This window comes from Mesoplodon bidens, assembly GCF_964165515.1.
Source record: "Mesoplodon bidens genome assembly, chromosome: 7".
Lineage (NCBI taxonomy): Eukaryota > Metazoa > Chordata > Mammalia > Artiodactyla > Ziphiidae > Mesoplodon > Mesoplodon bidens.
In genome coordinates, this window is record NC_138164.1 from 102,663,518 (window position 1) to 102,685,189 (window position 21,672).

The following is a 21,672-nucleotide window of genomic DNA, read 5'->3' on the forward strand; positions in this document are numbered from 1 at the left end:
CAGGGCCAAAAAAACCAAAACATAAAACAGAAGCAATATTGTAACAAATTCAATAAAGACTGAAGAAAAAAGAAAAAACCAGATGCCAAAGTGCATACTCTAACCACTACACTATATTGTTTCTACAGAACAAGCACTAAACCTCAGATACAGAAAAAAACCCTTTTCGTGTCCTCACACCTAGCTCAAAATTACAAAGAGTTAATTCAGGAGACAGAAAGAGAAGAAATAAATCTGAATGAATCTGAGTCAGAACACAGTGCTATAACCTTAGGCAAATTCCACAGTACCCATGACTCAACCTCCCTATCTATAAAGGAGTTAACCACACCAGTGCTAACCATTACTTGCCTCCTGGTAGGTTGTGAGTGTTAATTATTATTTGTAATAAATACACACATCATCAGTTGAAAGAAACAAGGAAAACTACAGTGTTATTATTATTGCCTTGTTGCTAGCGCAAAACACCAGAAATCAACATAAGTAAGTTATGTACACCAAGAACGTAGGGTTTGAATATGTACTTTGAAAGGCAATCATATAATAAGTTGTTTTACCTCTAATTTCCCCCCCCCTTTTTTTTTAATTTAAAAAAGCAATACAGGGACTTCCCTGTTTAGTTCAGTGGTAAAGAATCCGTCCTGCGATGCAGGGGACGTGGGTTCGATCCCCGGTCGGGGAACTAAGATCCCACGTGCTGCGGGGCAACTAAGCCCTCGCGCCAAACTACTGAGCTTGCACACCTCAACGAGATAGCCCACGTGCCGCAAACTACAGAGCCCACGCACTCTGGAGCCTGCACGCCACAACTACAGAGCCCATGTGCTACAACTAGAGAGAGAAAACCTGCACTCCACAACTAGAGAGAAGCTCTCATGCTGCAAGGAAGAACCCATGCGCCACAACGACAAAAAAGACCCCACGTGTCTTAACGAAGGTCCCGCGTGCCGCAACTAAGACCCAATACAGCCAATAAATAAATAAGTAAGTAAAGTGGGGTGGGGGGAGCAATACAGGAATTTCCCTGGAGGTCCAGTGGTTAAGACTCCAAGCTCCGAATGCAGGGGGCACGGGCTCGATCCCTGATTGGGGAACCAAGATCCCACATGTGGCACAGCATAGCCAAAAAAAAAGCAACATATACCATACAGCATTTATCCCAGAGAACACATGTTCGCACAAAAAAAAGGCACACAAGGGGCTTCCCTGGTGGCGCAGTGGTTGAGAGTCCGCCTGCTGATACAGGAGACATGGGTTCGTACCCCGGTCTGGGAAGATCCCACATGCCGCGGAGCGGCTGGGCCCGTGAGCCATGGCCGCGGAGCCTGTGCTCCGCAACGGGAGAGGCCACAGCAGTGAGAGGCCCGCGTACCGCCAAAAAAAAAAAAAGAAAAAAAAAAGGTACACAAATGTCCACAGCATCTCTATCAGTAATAGTCAAGAACTGGGAAAAAAACTCAGATGTTCTTCAATGGGCAAGTGATTAAACAAACTGAAGTATATCCAAACCATGGAATACTACTCAGCAATTAAAAAGAAAGGGGCACTGGGACCTCTCTGGTGGTCCAGCGGTTAAGGCTCTGCACTCTCAATGCAGGGGGCCCAGGTTCCATCCCTGGTCAGGGAACTAGATCCTGCATGCTGCAACTAAAGACCCGCACAGCCAAATAAATAAATAAATAAATAAATATTTTTTAAAAAAAGAAAGAAAAGAAAGGAGCACTATTGATTCATGCAATTTGGATGACTCTCCAGGGAATTAGATTGATTGAAAAAGGCCAATCCAAAAGGTTACATACTGGGAATTCCCTGGCGGTCCAGTGTTTAGCACTCAGCACTTTCACTGCCTGGGCTGGATTCAATCCTTGGTCGGGGAACTAAGATCGCATAACCAGCAGTGCAGCCAAAAAAAAATTTTTTTTTAACTAAGAAAAAGAAAAAAAGGTTACACACTATATGATTTTATTCACATAACATTCTTTTTTTTAATTAATTAATTAATTTTATTTTTGGCTGCGTTGGGTCTTCGTTGCTGCATGGGGCCTTTCTCTTGTTGCAGCGAGCGGGGGCTACTCTTCGGTGCAGTGCGCGGACTTCTCACTGCGGTGACTTCTCTTGTTGCAGAGCACGGGCTCTAGGCACGCGGGCTTCAGTAGTTGTGGCTCCCGGGCTCTAGAGCGCAGGCTCAGTCGTTGTGGCGCATGGGCTTAGCTGCTCCGCGGCCTGTGGGATCTTCCCGGACCAGGGCTCGAACCCGTGTCCCCTGTAATGGCAGGCGGATTCTTAAGTGCTGCACCCCCAGGGAAGTCCCACGTAACATTCTTGAAATGACACGTTGCCGGGACAGATAGGGCCGGGGGAGTGGGAGATGGGCCATCTCCCCCAGCGGGTATTTTCCCTTGATCATCTGCACAAACAATTTATTGCAACTTTATCCACTATCAGATCACTGTGATTTGGTTGCGGGGGGAGCAGCAGTGGCTATAAACTGGCATCAGGAGAGATCCTGTGGGATGGAAATGTCCTCTATCTTGACTGTGTCAGTGGCAATACCCAGGTTGTGACGGTACTCTATGGTTCTGTAAGATGTTACCATTGGGGGAGACTGGGTAAAGGACACACAGGATCTCTCACTATTATTTCTTACAACTGCATGTAAACCTACAATAACCTGTAAACAAAAAGTTTAATCAGAAATGAAGGCAACACATGCCTCTTGTAACAAGTAAAACAATAGTCTGTGGTCAATATCTTTCCCTACCCATCCCATTCCCTCCCTCTTTAGATAACCATGCAAACTCACTGCTCATACAAACACGCGTGGATTTAATACTTTTTGTTTACTGTATCAAAATGGGATCATACATACTACACATTACCCTGCAGCCTACCTTCTTCACCTATCACTATATCATAGAGAGCTAAAAAAAAAAAAATTTTTTTAAGTGCTAAGCAGGATGGCAGGTATAGAAAATTTTCTGACTAGTGCAAATCTGACAAATGTTTACTGTGCTAATGTGCCATAGCTGAGCCAGGTGCATTCAGTGAGAGCACAATATACAAGTAGCATTCTAAAGAGATCTGCAAAAATGCAAGGTCTTCAGCAGCTCTTCGAGGATCCCATCCCCCTCTCTGCCTCCTCCATGGAACCATCCCGGGGGCCCATGGAGGAAGAAATGCTAAATGATTTCTTTTCAGCAGAAAACTGCAAGGGGGGATAATTCTCCAACATACTGAAGCCATAGCAAACAAACTTCCCTGGAAGTGTATTCCTCCTTCAAGCAGAAGTGCAAAATATATTGTTGACAACATTTAAGACATGCATTTGTAAAACAGCAACTACCACGATTAAGCTCTTAATGTTTTATGTACTGTATCTCTAGAGCGCCCTCCTACCCCACTACCATTTTACAGACCAAAACCTGGCTTGATGTGAAATTACTTGCCCATGATCAAACAGCCAGCAGGTGGTAAAGCTGGCATTCAAAGGTACAAGACAAGTGTTTTTTCCACTTTATCAGGTTTTTCTATAATATCACATGTCAACAGAAGAGATTCAGTAAGTGTAATAAGTGTATTTAGGCAGAATCCATTTTCTAAATGTCTGCTGACTCTGATTCAACCTTTTTTTCCATTTAGCACGTCTGAGGGGACTATACTATGTGCCAGGACCTATCATAGGTGACAGTGAAAGAGAGGTAAAAACAAACAAACAAAACACAGAAAAGGCCTCCAACCTCAAAGACCTTTCAAACTGCAACTGCAATATACTGTAACTATAACTGCCATATTGATATGTGGCGAGTGTTACCCTCAAGGAAGTACAAAGTGCTGTGGGTTTGAAGAATCCAGCTCTCCTCCCGAAATCAAGTGTCATTAGCTTCCTTACAATTGTTCTTAGTTTCAATTCCACTCATATTCTACAAGTCACATATTTCTCTTCGTGATCTCTGGCAAAAGGACTGCAATGTCCTTCTATACAAAACACTGCCCCCAGACATGCTCAATTAGTATGAACAGAAGCTGCCAGCTCAAATCAGCAGAAAGCTCCTTAATGCTGTAATTTTTTGAAATTTTGGCAATGAAAAGAAATTAACCTTTTTGGTGAAATCATGGATGTGCAGAGTTAAAAGTGACTTAGACAACATTTTGAACATAGGGACTTAAAAAGGTAAAAATTCACTTGTCCATTGTTACAAGACTCACTAAGGGCAGCTCTCAGACAAAAGCCCAAGTCTCTCAACTCATTGTATGGAGTTCCTTTCCACTCCTGCTTCTTTAAGTCCAATGAAAAACTTAGTGATGTTCAAGTTTTCTCATTTCATCAATGATAGATGCATTCATGAATCATGTGCAGTTTAAAGATGAACTTTATCAAAAACAGACATGATAAGCATGATGAGATACATATATACAGAGGTAAAGGACTGCCTATCCTTGATAAGGCAGAAGCTCTTCAGGCATTTGGGAAGGCAATGTTAATACACTAAAAAATTGCCATCATCAATATCATCATCATCTTAGCAATAGCTAGTATTGGGGGGGATATGACTATGAGCCAGGCACTCACAGTATTTACATGATATTTCTTATCCTTACAACAACTCTTGAAAGATAGGTGTTGTATTGTACACTGGTGCACACCAGGTTTAAAGAAGAATCCCCAAATTCCACAGCTACCCAGGGGCTGGGCTAGAATTTAAACTCTAGAGTCCATGCTCTTTTCCCACTATCCTATGCTCCCTAAGAACAGAATAACTGCACTGCACATATGGCTGTGACATCAAGTCACTTCAAACTCTGACATAATTTCCTGATCGGCAGTTGTGTAATTAGCCATCTTTTCAATCTTCAGGTTGTCTTAACTAATTTCTTTCATGATTCCACAGTGGTCTTCCATGTTTTCTTCCTTTCCTTTTTTTGTTTTTATAGAAGCAAAACCCTTTTTCCAAATGAAATCTTATGTGAAAACACTAAAATATAAAAGAGATCAAAGTTGAGCTGCTCTGTTTCCTTTTTTTGTTTTTATAGAAGCAAAACCCTTTTTCCAAATGAAATCTTATGTGAAAACACTAAAATATAAAAGAGATCAAAGTTGAGCTGCTCTGGTTTAAGCAGATTGGGAGAACCAAAGCTCTTCCTCACTCTCATGGACATCCCTTAGGCACCTCCAAAGAATACACTAGCTTAATACAGAAGGCTGCCTTCTCCATCTCAGCTTTGCCACTCACCATCTGTAAGAGGACCAGTAGACCTCAAAGCACGATTCTGATAACAGACCTGAGACCCCTCATGAGGGATCACTTTGTCTTATCCTTTACAACAGAGATACCACCATCCACTTCATAGGTTTGTTATTAACATTACATGGAGGAACAAATATAAACTTCCCGGCACATGGTAAGTATTGGCAAGTTGGCTCCCCCCTCTTTTATCCTGCAGAGGTAGCAGTTGTTGCCAATTCAAGAAAGCTCAATAAAATATACTTGATGGTTATCTTCAGTAGCAAAGAAGTAAACAAGTAAATGCTCCCACAGCTCAACTAAAATAAACAAACCTAACAAACCCTTCATTAAAGGTACCAATGGTAATACCCCTTCCCAGCTTAGTTTCCCAGTCAGTCAATGACCCATGGATCTCAAAGCACAATGTTGATAATGGACCTGAGATCCCTTATGAGTTACCATAATGCAGACCGCAAGTGTCAGGTGAATGAGTTAATGTTGTTCTGAGCACCTTAAATTTGGCACTTCCTGAGCTGACCATTTAAATTGGCTACTTAATATTGCATTTAATGAGTATTTTTATGTTCATGTTCTACAACAGAATCTAATGTTCATTTGCCCATCTTCTGGCTTCTATTTCTCCAGGCATTACAAACCAAAAATATGCTGATGTCATGTGCACCTTCACCTAAGCAACTTTAACCTGGCCCTTCCTAAACTAGTCATTAAGAATCTATTAACCAAAAAAAAAAAAGAATCTATTACCTTAGTCTGTTACTGATAATGTGTTCCATTTTCTATATGTGTAACAGGAGACTAAATCCATTTTCACAGGAAAGAGGTTCTCAGTCCTAATCTAAGCTCAACCAACAACTCTCAAATTATCAACTTTATGGAAACTGCAGGTATTGGCTTTGACCCCCTACAGTTTAGGAAGAATTATAACAATAATACATCATACAGCCATGAAAAGACTCATTTACAATAAAGAACACATCCCTAAGCATTCAACTTGGGAGCCAAGAAGATTCAGAATGCTAATCTATTTTACCAGGAGACCTTGAGCAATTCACCTACTCTCTAATGAGTATTTCTTCATAAGGAAAATGGAAATATACTCATTAAAATGCCAGGGATACTGTCTGATTAACCATCAAACAACTATTTCCTGCGGTTACCAGGGACCTCGGGAAGTCATCTTTGTAATCTCCCTCATTTCTTAAGAAGTGCACACCTAAATCAACAAAGTCTTTGGGAAAGATATTTCACAACCTTCCTTGGTAACATTCCAGTATCCTGTAGTCAGGAAGTTCTTTCTAATTTGTAATCTATATCTTTTCCGTTGCAATTAAAACACATTCCCTCTTGTCTTCTCCACTATGGAAAGAAAACATCTGCTTAACACCACCTGAACAATACCCCTTCAAGACACTATAAAATATAGGAAACCTATTTCAAACAGCTTCATGTAAATGCCACATGGCTTTCAGTGGGTCACCTAGACAAAGAACGTGATTCAGAGTCTTAAATTCCCAGTTCCATCACTGACTTGCTCTGAAGAAGATATGAAGTTAAAACCATGCAGATGCTGTACCTCAATTATCCCATCAGTAAAATGCAAATAACAAAATGAGTAAAGGAGAACTCAATCCCTCAAAAAGTTAAACACACGAAAAGAGATTCTCAATCCCAGTCTAAGCCAACAACTCTCACATCACACACTCTATAGAAACTGCAGGTGTTGGCTTTGATCCCTATGGTTTAGGAAGAATCATAACAATTACATTACCATAGGGCTCTGTAATTCCACTCCTAGGTACATACCCAAAACAACTGAAGCAAGTACATGCACATGCATGTTTACAGTAGCACTATGCATAATATCCAAAAGGTGGAAACAGTCTAAACCGTTCATTAATGGATGAATGGATAAACAAAATTTTGGTCTATACATACACAGAAGGTTACATACTAGATGATTCCACTTATATGAAATATCCAAAATACATCAATTCATAGAGACAGAATGCAGATTGCTCATTTCCAGGGGCTAGTGGAAGCGGGGAATGAAGAGAAACTGCTCAATTGGAAAGAGAATTTACTTTGGAATGATGGAAATGTTCTGGAACTAGATAGAGGTAGTGGTTGCACAACACTGTGCAAATGCCACTGAACTGTTGTTTACTTTAAAATGGTTAATTTTGTGTTATGTGAATTTTACCTCAATAAATTATTTTAAAAGAAAAAAAAAGAATGCTAGGAGAACTAATGGGCACAATAACCATAAAATGCTTACCCTTTCCAGGAAAGTCATCATACAAAATTCTAGGCAGAATGGTAGCCAAAATGTTTAATATCACTTCAATATAGCCAATTAGACTTTGAGCAAAGAATATGTAAATGGGAAACAAAATAGAAACCAAAATAAAGTCTAGAGTTATATAGTATCCCATATGGAAACAAGAGCCAATAAATAAGTGAATGAATAAAGGGAAATAAAGTAAATAACCAAACATAACAGCTAATTAGCTATAGCAATAATGACCGTAAGAAAGCAGTAACAAAAAGATAAAGGTAAGGAATGAACTTTAAAAACCAAAACTGGCGCTTCCCTGGTGGCACAGTGGTTAAGAATCCGCCTGCCAATGCAGGGGACATGGGTTCGAGCCCTGGTTCAGGAAGATCCCACATGCCATGGAGCAACTAAGCCCGTGCGCCACAACTACTGAGCCTGTGCTCTAGAGCCCACGAGCCACAACTACTGAAGCCCGTGCGTCCAGAGCCTGTGCTCCACAACAAGAGAAGCCACTGCAATGAGAAGTCTGCGCACCGCAACAAAGAGTAGGCCCCACTCGCCGCAACGAGAAAGCCCGTGCAGCAACGAAGACCCAAAGCAGCCAAAAATACATTAATTAATTTTAAAAAAAAAGAATGAAAAAAGTGCTTGCTCAAAGCAGGTGGTTAATAAATACAATAATAATTTAAAAAATCCAAAACCAATAATACTAAAATACAAAAGATCCATTAGGTAGGGAGGTGAAAATAGAAAGGCTAATGATAGCAAAGCTAAAAAGTATACATAAAGCCTTAAACTCCGAGGCCACGTATAAAGACCATGAGAATCATTATCTCACCATCTTGAGAATATCCTCATTCCCTTGTCCCTTTCTGCTTTAATACAACTTTTTCGCAAGACACCAAGGCTAAGCAGGCAAGGACAACAAAGTGAAAAGGTACTGTTCCTATGGACCTTATGATATTACTTCTTCTTAAAGTCTTACTTCTTATGGGAAGACACACATGGTAGTAATCTAAATATACAGACCATCTCCACTTCCTCCCTTTCCACTTCTTAAACCCACTTTAATCTGGCTCTGGCCCTACATTCCTCCAATGCTGTTCTTGCTATGATCATCAGTGATCTCTGTGTTGCTAAATCAAACAAAGTACAGGTGATCACTTCCTCCCTGAAACACGCTCCTCTCCCAGTTTCTGAGACTTTCTCTTAAATTCCTTGCAGCTTGGCCCTAAGCGCTCTTCTACTCCTAGTCTATACATGCCTTTCGTCTGGGTAAACTCATCCATTTTCCCTCACTGTTAACACCTATATACTGGGGCATCCAGATTTATTTCCAGTGCCACTTGTGAGCATTAGCTCAATGACTGCTTACTTGATGGGTCCACGTGTATTATTTCACAGATATCTCACACTTAGCATGACTAAAATTGAGGCTTTCATTCCACTCCCCAACTCAAGTTAAAATCTACCCCTCCTCTAATATTTCCACCTCAGAAATGGCCACTTCTGAGATGCTGATACTCATGCCAGAAATCTGGGAATCATACCTGATACCTCTCTCTTCCCACATATCCAATCCATCATTAAGTCGTTCTGTCCTAATTCTAAAATATCTACTGAATCTTTCTACTTTCCTCCATCTCCTCTGCCTACAGCCTAATCTAAACCATTGTCATCTTTTGCCTGGACCACTATAAGGCATCCTAATTATTAGACTTTCCCCACTTCCTCTCTTTCCACATTTTCCACAATTTCCAATTTTTTCCACCACATTTTCAAAAATTTCCACAACGTAGCCAGAATAATTTTTTTTAATCATATATTAGGTTACAACACTCATTCTTAAAGCCTTCAAAGGCTTCTGATTATAGCTAGGAAAAAAATCCAAAATCCTTGACACAGTCCTCCTAAGTCTCTATCCTCATCCTATGCCCCCCATTCTTACCCATTGCTCATTGCATTCAAAGCACACCAGTCTTTTTTCAGCTTCTCAAATGTGCCAAGTTCTCTCCCACCCCAAGGCTTTCACACATGCTATTCCTTTCCCTTCCCCTTTCATCCTTCTAGTCTCTACTTAAATATCACTTCTTCAGAGAAACCTCCCCCAAAGCTCCAATATAATTCACGTCCCCCTGCTATAATCTTTTTTACTTTTCCATCATAAGACTTTACATACTTTGTAATTATACATTTATTGGTGTATTTTTTAATAAATATTTATTTATTTATTTGGCTGCATCGGGTCTTAGTTGCAGCACGGGCTCTTCGTTGTGTTGCAGCAGTGGGCTTCTCTCTAGTTGTGGCATGCGGGCTTAGTTGCCCCATGGCATGTGGGATCTTAGTTCCCCGACCAGGGATGAACCAGCGTCCCCTGCATTGGAAGGCAGATTCTTAACCACTGGACCACCAGGGAAGTCCCTATTGGTGTATTTTTTGTTTACTGCCTCTCTCTCCTCTGGATCATAATCTCCATAAGGGCATGGACAACGTCTATTTTTTTCACTGTACTCTTGGTATAATGGCAGTAGTTTAGAGAGTTTAGAATTGTTTAAAGTATTGATAGTTTAGAATCAGTATAATTTAGGGATTAGGAGCAGGGGAGCCAGGCTGCTTGGAGTCAAATCCTGGTTCTGCCACGTACGAGCTCTATGACCTTGGGCAAACTGCTTAACTTCTCTGTGCCACCATTTCCACATCTAGAAAATGGGGAGAACAAAAGTACCTACGCCATAAGGTTGTTATAAGAATGAAAAGAATCAACAACACAAAGCACTTAGTACAGTACCTGGTGCAAAGCACTTCAATAAGCACTGGCTCTGATCAGCTCTTATTAGGGTATCCTCACCATCTCCCACAGAGGTAAACATTCAATAGACATTTACTGGATGAATGACTGAAAAAACAGACTCTACTATAGTCATTAAATAGGCTTTTTTAAATGACAGAGCAGGAATATTATAGAGATTTGGAGATGAAAACAAACAGTTAAGGCAAAGACTGAAGAAACCCACAATTTATAATGCATAAAGGGATAACAGTAATAAAAAACTAACTCTGGGACTTCTCTGGTGGCGCAGTGGTTAAGAATCCTCCTGCCAAGGCAGGGGACACGGGATTGAGCCCTGCTCAGGGAAGATCCCACGTGCTGCGGAGCAACTAAGCCCGTGCACCACAACTACTGAGCCTGAGCTCTAGAGCCCGCGAGCCACAACTACTGAGCCCGCGCACCTAGAGCCGGTGCTCCGCAACAAGAGAAGCCACCGCAATGAGAAGCCCGTGCACCACAATGAAGAGTAGCCCCTGCTCGCCGCAACTAGAGAAAGCCCGCATGCAGCAACGAAGACCCAACGCAGCCAAAAATAAAATTAATTAAAAAACAAACAAACAGAAAAACTAACTCTACTGGATGCTCAGTCTTTACCACTAAGCAAAAAATATGTTCACTCTTCCAGATGTTTACCCAAGGTGATTTGGTTGCTTTGACTTTTCCCTAAATATCACCCTTTTCCACAATTTTAATCACTCTCTTCAAAATCCTTCAAGCACCAATCACAGTTCAAATAGATGGTAAAATTCAGATACTATCATTTTCTACCTGTTTTGCAAAGAAATGTTCTTCTGTTCCTAAAATAGCTCTAGACTGTTTTGCTACATATATTACAAAATCCTCAAAGTTTTGCCCTCAATCTAATATCTGGAACTCTTTCAGACACTGTTGCTTTGGAGGTTTTCTCTTTCCCAGTAAAGACTTATCCTGTCACTCTAGGTTGAAGGACACTGAGGGGAAGGAGGGACAAATATGCTGCTTTAACTTCCTATTCCTTACTCAAGCTTTCTCAAAAGACCCTACACTTCAATCTAAGCATCACTATTATCTGTTCTGCTTTTGAAGAACATATAGTCTTTAGCTTATTATAACAATATTGAAAATGATAACAGCTGGCATATATAGTGCTATGTGCTATTCTAAACACTTTACATATGTCAACTCATTTAATTCTCACAACAAACCGTATGATATTCTACAGATGAGGAGAGGCACAGAGAGATTAATTAACTTGCCCAAGTCGCAGACCTAGTTAGGTACTGGCACAGTGATTTGGACCCAGACTGCCTGGCTCCAGAGTCAGGACCACTATGCTATTATTTCAAGAGTTTGGCAAGACATATTTTTTTGCCTTGTTTTCACAGGTCAGCTAGACAGAAATACTCCAATTCTCTCCCCAAATCAAACATGCATACTAATCCTCTCCAATTCAGCAAAATTTCAGATGTTTCATTATATCATAGGCATATATACCTAAAACAAAGTAATTTCGGTTCATGGGAGAATATATGTTCTACCCTGGGAAGCAGAAATAAACAAATGATGAAATCATGAAATGTGAAATTTGCCTCAGTGAATCCTACAGATAGAAATGTAATTCCAGTAAGTAGTAGGAAAAAATGTTTGCAAAATACTTTTAATTTCTTGCAGGAAAAGTACCAAACAAGATTGTAGGTGTTATTATATACACACCCAACAGCAACCTACATTTTCCCTCTCTCAATTTCATGACAATTCTCCTAAATCTCTCCTTTTATATTAAGCTAAATACCTCAGCTTATTCCCTGCTACAAACACCTGAAGGCATGTATCCAGTTTTCAAATTCATTGAACTCAACTTCCAAAGGACAGTTTTTTTTGGAAAAAATTAATAAATGAAAACTAACACATAAGAAGTAAAAAATTAAACTCATTAGTCAAGCATGCTGGATATTCATTAAGTCATAGTTATCCTTTACTATGCCAAATCCAGTGTCATCATACATTAAGTAACAGATGTTAGCTTATTACAAATATTTTATGTAGCAATCTTAAATGAAGACTTCCATTGCAATGGCAACAGGGGAACATTAATTTACTGAATCATGGTATGTTTCCAACTTTTTAGGGGGCTTAAGGATGCCATGGCTGAAGACCCCAATCCCCGTGAACTCCCAGTGCCTTCCTCACTCCTTCATCTCTCTCATCTCTGTCAGCCCTTGTTTGTTTCCTTAATAGCACAGCCTAAATTTCAGTCTTTACCAGATACCTGGTCAACTCTGCTCCCCACTGGAATTATCTCCATAAGGGCAGGAACACTCATGTCTACTTTTATATCCCAGCATCTAATGAGACTTCCATAAATATTTGGTAGATGAACAAAAGTCTGAAAAGGTAAGGGTTGAAACATACAGTCACAATCAAGGAATAGATCCAAAAGGTCTGACTGGAATATTTCATACCTCAGGAAAAAATGCAGTGCAACAATACTCAATAAATAAAGGAAAAAAATTAGGTGAAGTGAAGATTATCAACTCTTAAGAGCGAAGGAAGAGATAGAGAACAAGTTAGAAAAGACTACGCTAATCTATAAACAAGCCAGGACTAACTGGAATAGAGGGAGTAACATGCAGCACCTACAACTCTTTCACTAGCACTTCCAAGGACTTACTCCTTTCCACAAACATGTAGTAAGCTTCTCCAATGCATTTAATGTTTGTCACCTCTATCCTCCATGACTGTCAGGCATAATGCTGCCTTCAAAGAAGCAAGCTGTCCAAGAACCCAGATGACAGCTGTTCATTGTTGCTGTAAGACAGCATAGAAGTTAACATGTGAAGAGCACTTTATCTTTTCAAAGCAGCTTCATGTATTTTTTTTCTCAACAGAAGTATTACAATAGAAGTACTATCTTTCCCATTCTTTAAATACAGACACATAAAAGCACTCAAAGCCTTGAATTTGAATCCCAGCTCTGCTACATACTTGCTGTGTGATCTTGGACAAATTATTTACTTTCTGTGAGTTCAGTATCCATGGGGAAATTAATATCTACCTTAAGGGACTGTTATGAGCATTCAGTGAGATTAACACCTGCAAAGAACACGACACAGTAAATGCTCAATAAAGGACAGTAACCTTCCCTATGGTCTCCTTAAATAGTTTGTGCAAGATTTCTCAGCTAGTAAGTTGGTAAACCTAGGACTTAAACCCAGGTCTCCTGATTCCTTAATCTGTTTTCTTCTAGCCACATCACTTTGGCAGACTGCCACATACTACTGAGCATATAAATATATTCTGACAATAAGCGATCACAACATTTTTATCTATCAGCAACTAATTTTAGCTTTGAGAAAAAGGGACCAAAAAAAACGATCTAATTAACTTGGGGGTAGAAGGGGTTCGAAAATATAAAATATAAATTACCCCCAAACCGTGGTACAGTTGTACCATAGCACTTCCGTACAAACAAAAATTATGACAAGAAACAGAAAGTTCTCTCTGGTTTTATGAGGAACAACTGGAGAAAGAAACGAGCATGACTATGATTAAAGGAACTTAAGGGTATTTTTTTTTGGTAAACCAAACCACTGGGCAAAACGATTTGCATCCCATTCCAAAATAACTCTATCAGGGCTGAGAAGTATCTTAAAAAAAGAGACCTCAGTGTGCTAACAACAAACCTTTTCTCCAATTCCTTTAAGAGTGAGATAAATGGGAAGAGTGAGATAAATTGTCAACATAAACTGTCAACATAAACGTTCATGAAGATCCCTGAAGACCATAAATGTTTGTTCTGGATTCAGTGTTAATAAGCAGCATAAAGGAGCATGATCAAAAGAATAAAAGTTTCATAAGTATCCTAAAACAAGCTGAAAATATTTTGAAAATTATACAATATAAAAATAAGTTATTACTCTGTTAATAAAAATAACCGATTGTTTTCAAAGTGATATACATAACTAATCTTTTTCAAGTGCTATACATAACTCCTTCTAGGAAAAGTTCTAGAAGACATTCGAAGAAGTTCACATCTTTAACAATCCCCGAGAAGAGAAGACAGAATAATTCAGTCACATCCTGAATTTGTAAATTCTGAAAAGAAATGCCAGGAGAGAGCTTGATCTGACTTTGAAAGAACACAAGATTTAACCAAGAAAGGTAAGAGTTGAGTGAATTTCTATCACAAAGCAGGGGAGAAGCTGATAAGAAGCTCTACCCCTCCCCACCAGCACAACCATATTTCTTGTCCTCCTCAATTCAACTTAAACCTCTGCTAATTATCTTCTACGGAAGCATAACAAAATGTTCCTAACATTTCTTCCTGACACTCAGAGCAAATTCCATTTATTATTTAGCATTCATTAGTAGCCACTGAGATACTACACTAACTCTAAATTCTATGCAGACCCTATCAATCCCCAGAGGGTAATGTCCTTTCCTTCTCCAAATTTTTTCCTCTGATATAAATTCTCTTCTACCATAAAAACTTTTCCAGAGAACACACATTCTTAGCCTAACTTCCCAATCTAGATTCTCCATAAAGATAGTCTCATGACTCTTCATGAATCCCTTTCTGGGAGCACTAAGGTCCTAGTAACTAGGAAATCACTTATGATCAAGGGCCCTTCATTTAAATCCTGCTGACCTCAACAAAATAATAATAATAACAATAATAATAATAAGGAACAATAATCCTTCCAAAACTCATATGAGAAGTCTAAATCTGTTAAAGAACATAGACTTGTATAGTTTCCATCCAAGGACTACAAATTTAGTCTCCTCTCCCTTAAGAAAACCTATCTCCTACTGATTCTACATACGTATTGTAGAAATACTTATTCAACCTAGAATGACCTTTAGGTTATTTCTTTCAACAAAGATATTACACAAATTAGAATCATGACACTGAATCCAATGAAAATAAAATGAGTAAGAACATGTAGTCTCCAAAATTTCCAAGCTGGGAGAGAAAAGGAAAACATAATGGAGTTCCCAGAATGCTAACTTTCAATTTAAATATCTCAATACTTGAATGATTTCTACACACAGGCTTTTTAACTCTAGTATATGCAGTAACTAAGCCACTAGTCAAATACAAAACTGGTCCGAAAGAGACTCCTTGAGTTTTATTTGGATTCTTCCTAGAAAGCACTCTCTGAGGATAAATATCTGACTTCAAAATCTTGACCATCCTCTGCAGGACGTTAACCACTTAACACCACAGTTGAAAGACTTCCGAAGAGAAACAGGCTGAGGGGAAGAAGGAGAAATAAGTATCAACCAGTAAGCAAAACAGACAGCAAACAAAATTTTTTATCAAGAAACAAAGAAATTGTTTCTACTCTCGCTAAAATGATACAGACTTTAAAAAGCAAAACCAGCCAAAGATCGCGTGGTCCCTTAACTTCTGCAATCCCCAGTGACGGACTCTATATTCCTAGGAAGGAGGGATCACAGACAATCAAACGGCAAATCACTATGTGGATAAAATGACTGGTAAAGTGAGGGGGAAAAAATTGAACTGGTAAACAACAAAAAATGACTTACGGTGCATTTAAAGATCTGTCAGGGCTACGGGGAAAAGTCACGTCCTAGATCAGCCTCAGTTTCCCTACCCAAAAAAGGCGAGAACATGACACTTCGCTCAGAGGAGCCAGAGGGCCCTGTTCCACAAGCCTCCACCTATTCAAAGGCCCCTTCAAAGGCCGGACTCAGAAAGTGTCCCCAGTGCAACTGAGTCATGACACCCGGAGCCTTTGGTGGGGGGAGGGGGAGGAATAAAGGAGAGCCAAAGCGCGCAAAGCTCTATCCGTTCCTGGAAAGCGACTTTCCCCACACACTGGGGGTACCGACACCCGCCCCAGAGCCAACATCCCCTCCCTACCGAACCGCACCGGGCAGCCCCACCATCTCTGCGTCCTTCCGGCTTCTCCCTCAGTTTCCCGCCGCCTCACCGACCGCGCCCCCGAACGCAGCCGGGTAGTTCCTCCTCTGGCCGTGTCTCCGCTGCCGACCCGCCGCCCACCCGCCGGCGCCAAGGTCTTCTCAACCCGGCGGCGGAAGGATGCCGGGCCGGGCCTCCCAGGCTCCTCCCGTGGCCTACCTGAAAGGCGGGAGGGGGCTCAGTTTGCAGCCCAGCAAGTGGACTGAGCCACAGACTAGAAGAAGAAGCAAGGAGGAAGCAAGGGGTCCGCTCTACCGACCAGCGGGAGAAAGCAGCCTGAGCGCGGGGCCTCGCAGATAAGTCAGCCTTCCAACCGGCGCCGCCACCGCTCGGGAGACATCAAGCAAGAAGACGGCGCAAAAGATCACCGAACACACGAACGCCCAGACATCAAAGGAGGAGCGCCCAGGCAATCGTTCAAGGCAGTAGAGTCGAGCGTCGAAAAACAGCTTCGCTCCAACTCAAGGTCCGGCTCCTGTCCAAGGCATAAATAAACAAACCCAGATCATAAGCCACGGAGTAAAGCAGACTGGGCTTCTGCCATTTTCTGTGTCAGCTGCCTGCTGTCTAAATTGTTTAGAGAACCGAATTTTTCTTGAGAGTGTTGAAGATCAAGTCATAGTATAATAACACGTTATCTAACTATAGTTCAGCGACTACCTTATGGACTCTCAACACTATCCCAACTGAGCAAATTTGACCTTAGTTTCCTCATGAAACAGTGAGGTGAATGAAAAAAATGATAGATAGATAGATAGGTATATAGATAGAGGTATGACAGAGAGAATGAGAGAATCCAGACAGGAACAGAGTGAATAATCTCTATTAAAGCTCCAATTTAGCTTCCATATTCAGGGTTCTGTAGTCTGATCTTAAGACAGGAAATAAATAAATAAATAAATAAATAAATAAATAAATAAATAAATAATACACGTACTGCTTTTCTCTTTTATTTTATTCCAAAGGCCTAGAACCACAGGTGTGCTTCTTACATAATAACCAAGTTTCTTTGGGTTCTGAACTTAACGAAGTGTGTTGACATTTTTATCATCACAATAGCCTTTTTCTGGAGTCTCTTAGTAGACAGACTAATATGGTCAGCACAAATATGGATTAATATGTTCATCCCAGGCACAATTTAGTAAATCATATAGATCACTACAATATGGGTTACCAACTATGAGCAATAATAGTTTACCTTACCTCCTTCGAAGGAGGGAGGAGACTTGGAGAGTAAAGGTGTAAAAAGAAAAGATAGTCCCAGCCCTTAAAGAGTATATAATCTAATCAAAGTGAAAGCCCACATTCTTAAAACATTAGCTTTATTCACAATTTATTGTAATTTTTTTAAATCCTTTAAATTCATGAAAATATTTAAGGAACAGCTCATATGTATAAAATGCAGGATAAGACCAGCATCCATAATATGAGGACAAAACGCTTTATTGTCTATCACTTTTTTTAAAATAAATTTATTTATTTATTTTATTTTTTTGGCTGCTTTGGGTCTTCATTGCTATGCACGGGCTTTCTCTAGTTGCAGAGAGCAGGGCTACTCTTCGTCCTGGTGCACGGGCTTCTCATTGTGGTGGCTTCTCTTGTTGCGGAGCACAGGCTCTAGGTGTGCAGGCTTCCGTAGTTGCAGCACATGGGCTCAGTAGTTGTGGCTCACAGGCTCTAGAGAACAGGCTCAGTAGTTGTGGCACATGGGCTTAGTTGCTCTGCGGCATGTGGCATCTTCCCGGACCAGGGCTTGAACCCATGTCCCCTGCATTGGCAGGCCCATTCTTAACCACTGCACCACCAGGGAAGTCCCTTGTCTATCACTGTTTAGAGGATTTTTCAAATGAGTAAACATTATAGCAACATTTATAAAAGCTTAAAAAGAAAGAATTTAACAATCTGCGTCCAAAACACGAACTTTTAATTTGTTCATGTTCTCATAAAGTCCTTGGAAATATTCTACATAATTTTTCGTTTTATTTTATTTTTTTATTTAATTTTTTGGCCGTGCTGTGTGGCTTGTGGGATCTTAGTTCCCCGACCAGGGATTGAACCCGGGTCACAGCAGTGAAAGCACCACATCCTAACCACTGCACTGCCAGGGAATTCCTCTACATAATTTTTAAAGTTTAATTTAAGCAGAGATACAATAGTGTTATTTTTTTGCATTATATTATTTCCCTATTAAAGTCTTTAATAGTTGTTTTTTTAAACAATTGCGCAATATTCCATTGAGAGGATTTACTGAACATGCTTCCCATTTTGAATATGTATCTTGCTTCCAAACATTTTCTGTGTAATAGGTATTGCATCTCCTGGAAAGAGGCAGTTATAACCTTATTATTAATGATTAGAATCTACTGCACAGGACTTCCCTGGTGGCACAGTGGTTAAGAATCCACCTGTCAATGCAAGGGACATGGGTTCGAGCCCTGATCTCGGAAGATCCCACATGCCGCAGAGCAACTAAGCCCGTGCGCCACAACTACTGAGCCCACACTCTAGAGCCCGCGAGCCACAACTACTGAAGCCCGCGTGCCTAGAGCCCGTGCTCCACAACAAGGGAAGCCACTGCAATGAGAAGCCCAGGCACCACAAAGAAGACTCGGCCCCACTCGCCGCAACTAGAGAAAGCCCACAGGCAGCAACGAAGACCCAACGCAGCCAAAAATAAATAAACTAATTTATTTTAAAAAAAGAAGCTACTGCACATAAACAAAAAGAGTAAAGAAACAAGGGGCTTCCCTGGTGGCGCAATGGTTAAGAGTCTGCCTGCCAATGCAGGGGACATGGGTTTGAGACCTGCTCCAGGAAGATCCCACATGCCGCAGAGCAACCAAGCTCGTGTGCCACAACTACTGAGCCTGCGCTCTATAGAGCCCATGAGCCACAACTATTGAGTCCAAGTGCCACAACTACTGACGCCCCCGCGCACCTAGAGCCTGTGCTCTGCAACAAGAGAAGCCACCACAATGAGAAGCCCATACACCACAACAAAGAGTAGCCCCCGCTCGCTGCAACTAGAGAAAGCCCGCATGCAGCAAGAGACCCAACACAGCCAAAAATTAATTAATTAATTTTAAAAAAAGAGTAAGGAAACAAGGCAGAGGTTTATTTCTCTGTCATATAAAAGAAATCTAGGGTAAGGTGTGGCCATTCAGCATCAGGGACCAGGCTTCTATGTTGTTGCTGTGATATGTTCAATAAGTGTTTTTTTGTCTTAGATCCAAGACAGCTGCTCAAGCTCTAGCCATCATGTCTACATTCCAACCAGCAGGAAGCTGAAAGAGGAAAGGCATGTCTCCTAGCCATAAGGACACATCTTGAAAATAGCACAGGACATTTCCACTTACATTCCACTGGCCAGAATTTAGTCACATAGCCACACCTAACTAGGAATTTGTCCTTATCCTGGGAAGCCATGTACCCATGAAAAGTCAGGGGCAACTGGATTCTAGGAGATGACTAAATAAGCAGTCTGCCAAATTCCTAGACTTTGCTTTACTGTTTCCCAGGGCTGAGTTTCTACTTCTAGAATACACGCTTTAGGGAAGCTTCCTTCTTGGGGAGGCTTGTGGGGCTTAAGTGTCTAAAGCTACAGCCCTCACTCAAACTTGACCCATACAATGACTTTATTTTGAGACCTTGATTTCAGTGAGGAAAACTAAACAAACTACTTTTGAGGCTATAAGAAATTTTAGGTTTTTCAAATCTGGAGACATTTATTTTGGGAAAAACACCTGAAGGTTATGCAAATATAAACCTAAAATCAACATCTGAAAATGGAGATGTTTGAGAAACTGAGGCTAGACTGCTCTGTGAAACCATGGAAAAGATGGTTTATTCTACAGGCAGAGTTGCATCTTTACAGATAAATTTCATTAGAGAAACTGTTTCAAGAGTGACAGTAGGGCTTCCCTCGTGGCGCAGTGGTTGAGAGTCCGCCTGCCGATGCAGGGGACACGGGTTCGTGCCCCGGTCCGGGAAGATCCCACGTGCCGCAGAGCGGCTGGGCCCGTGAGCCATGGCCGCTGAGCCTGTGCGTCTGGAGCCTGTGCTCCGCAGCGGGAGAGGCCACAACAGTGAGAGGCCCTCATACCGCAAAAAAAAAAAAAAAAAAAAGAGTGACAGTAAACTACTATTTGTTCTTATCAAGTATATTTGGACAGAAGAGTAGATCACAAAAGATCAGGGGTTGAAACCCTCAAACCCACAGAAATCTTTTTACATTGGAGGAAGACCTGAGAAAAAGAAACGAGGTGGGCAGAAGGAAAGATCATCTTGGGATGTAACACAGAAGCCTACACCTTGGTGTTAAAAACTCAGTAACTCATTATTATGTTGATTGTTGATTATTGTATTCTGATAGGATTCTTGTGGAGGAGTCACCCCCCGTGAAGGTAAGAGGATGCTTACCCTGAAGTAGGGTGACCAACTGTCCCAGATTGCTAAGGACTAAAGGGTTTCCCAGGACACAGCACTTTCCGTGCTAAAACTGCGACAACTGAGGGCAAACCGGGAGAGTTAGTCACCCTAAGAATAAATATAACCACTGTCAATCATGTGGAAAGAATCTGGAAAGACTAAACCAGGGGACTTCTCTGGTGGTGCAGTGCTTAAGAATCCGACTGCCAATGCAGGGGACACAGGTTTGAGCCCTGGTCTGGGAAGGTTCCACATGCCAAGGAGCAACTAAGCCCATGTGCCACAACTACTGAGCCTGCACTCTAGAGCCCGCGAGCCACAACTACGGAGCCCGTGTGCCAAAACTACTGAAGCCTGTGCGCCTAGAGCCCGTGCTCCACAAGGGAAGCCACCACAGTGAGAAGCCCGTGCACCACAACGAAAAGTAGCCCCCACTCACCACAACTAGAGAAAGTCTGAACACAGCAACGAAGACCCAAAGCAGCCAAAAACAAAAATAAATAAATAAATAAATAAATATTTTAAAAATGACTAAACCAGGAATGAGGATTGGGACTTATTGACCTGGGGGAATTGCCTGTGATAAAGGGTGAAGGGAGGGAAAAGGAGAGAATGGGAGGAGACTGTTCCTTATCTTGCTCTGGGCTCTGAGAAACCTACCACATTGGGTGGTAGGAATCAGGCCTGAACCTAAGATGAGATTCTGTAGCAGTACCATGAGTCATCTTATTACGAAGTCCAGGAAGCGGAGTTAGGCCTTGAGCAGCCAAAATGATGAGCCGCTTGTAGGTTTTGCATTGCAATTCTATTGTTCTTCGGTAGTCTGGTCTCATGGCACTGTGGGATAATGTACACGCTTTGGGTTGGACGGTAAAGGTAGAAGCTGTGTAGTGATGTAAGAGCAGCCCAGGGAAGAGGAGAGATCCCAGAACAGCAGGTAACCATTCACAGAACCATAACAGGCTTT

At 41.2% G+C, this 21,672-nt stretch overlaps 1 protein-coding gene across 8 annotated transcripts in view; it reads right to left on the minus strand.

The window, feature by feature from the left end:
* The window catches only part of AMBRA1 (autophagy and beclin 1 regulator 1), a 177,820-nt gene extending 161,170 nt beyond the window's left edge, over window positions 1-16,650 (minus strand). For 5 of the 8 annotated variants that reach the window (XM_081239515.1, XM_081239516.1, XM_081239521.1 and 2 more), the window contains exon 1: window positions 16,437-16,650. The gene's annotated coding sequence lies outside the window, so the exon portion shown is untranslated. Of the gene's footprint in view, window positions 1-16,227 lie in introns of all 8 variants that reach the window. The other 3 variants (XM_081239519.1, XM_081239517.1, XM_081239518.1) reach the window with 2 other exon arrangements.
* Window positions 16,651-21,672: the final 5,022 nt, after the last annotated feature.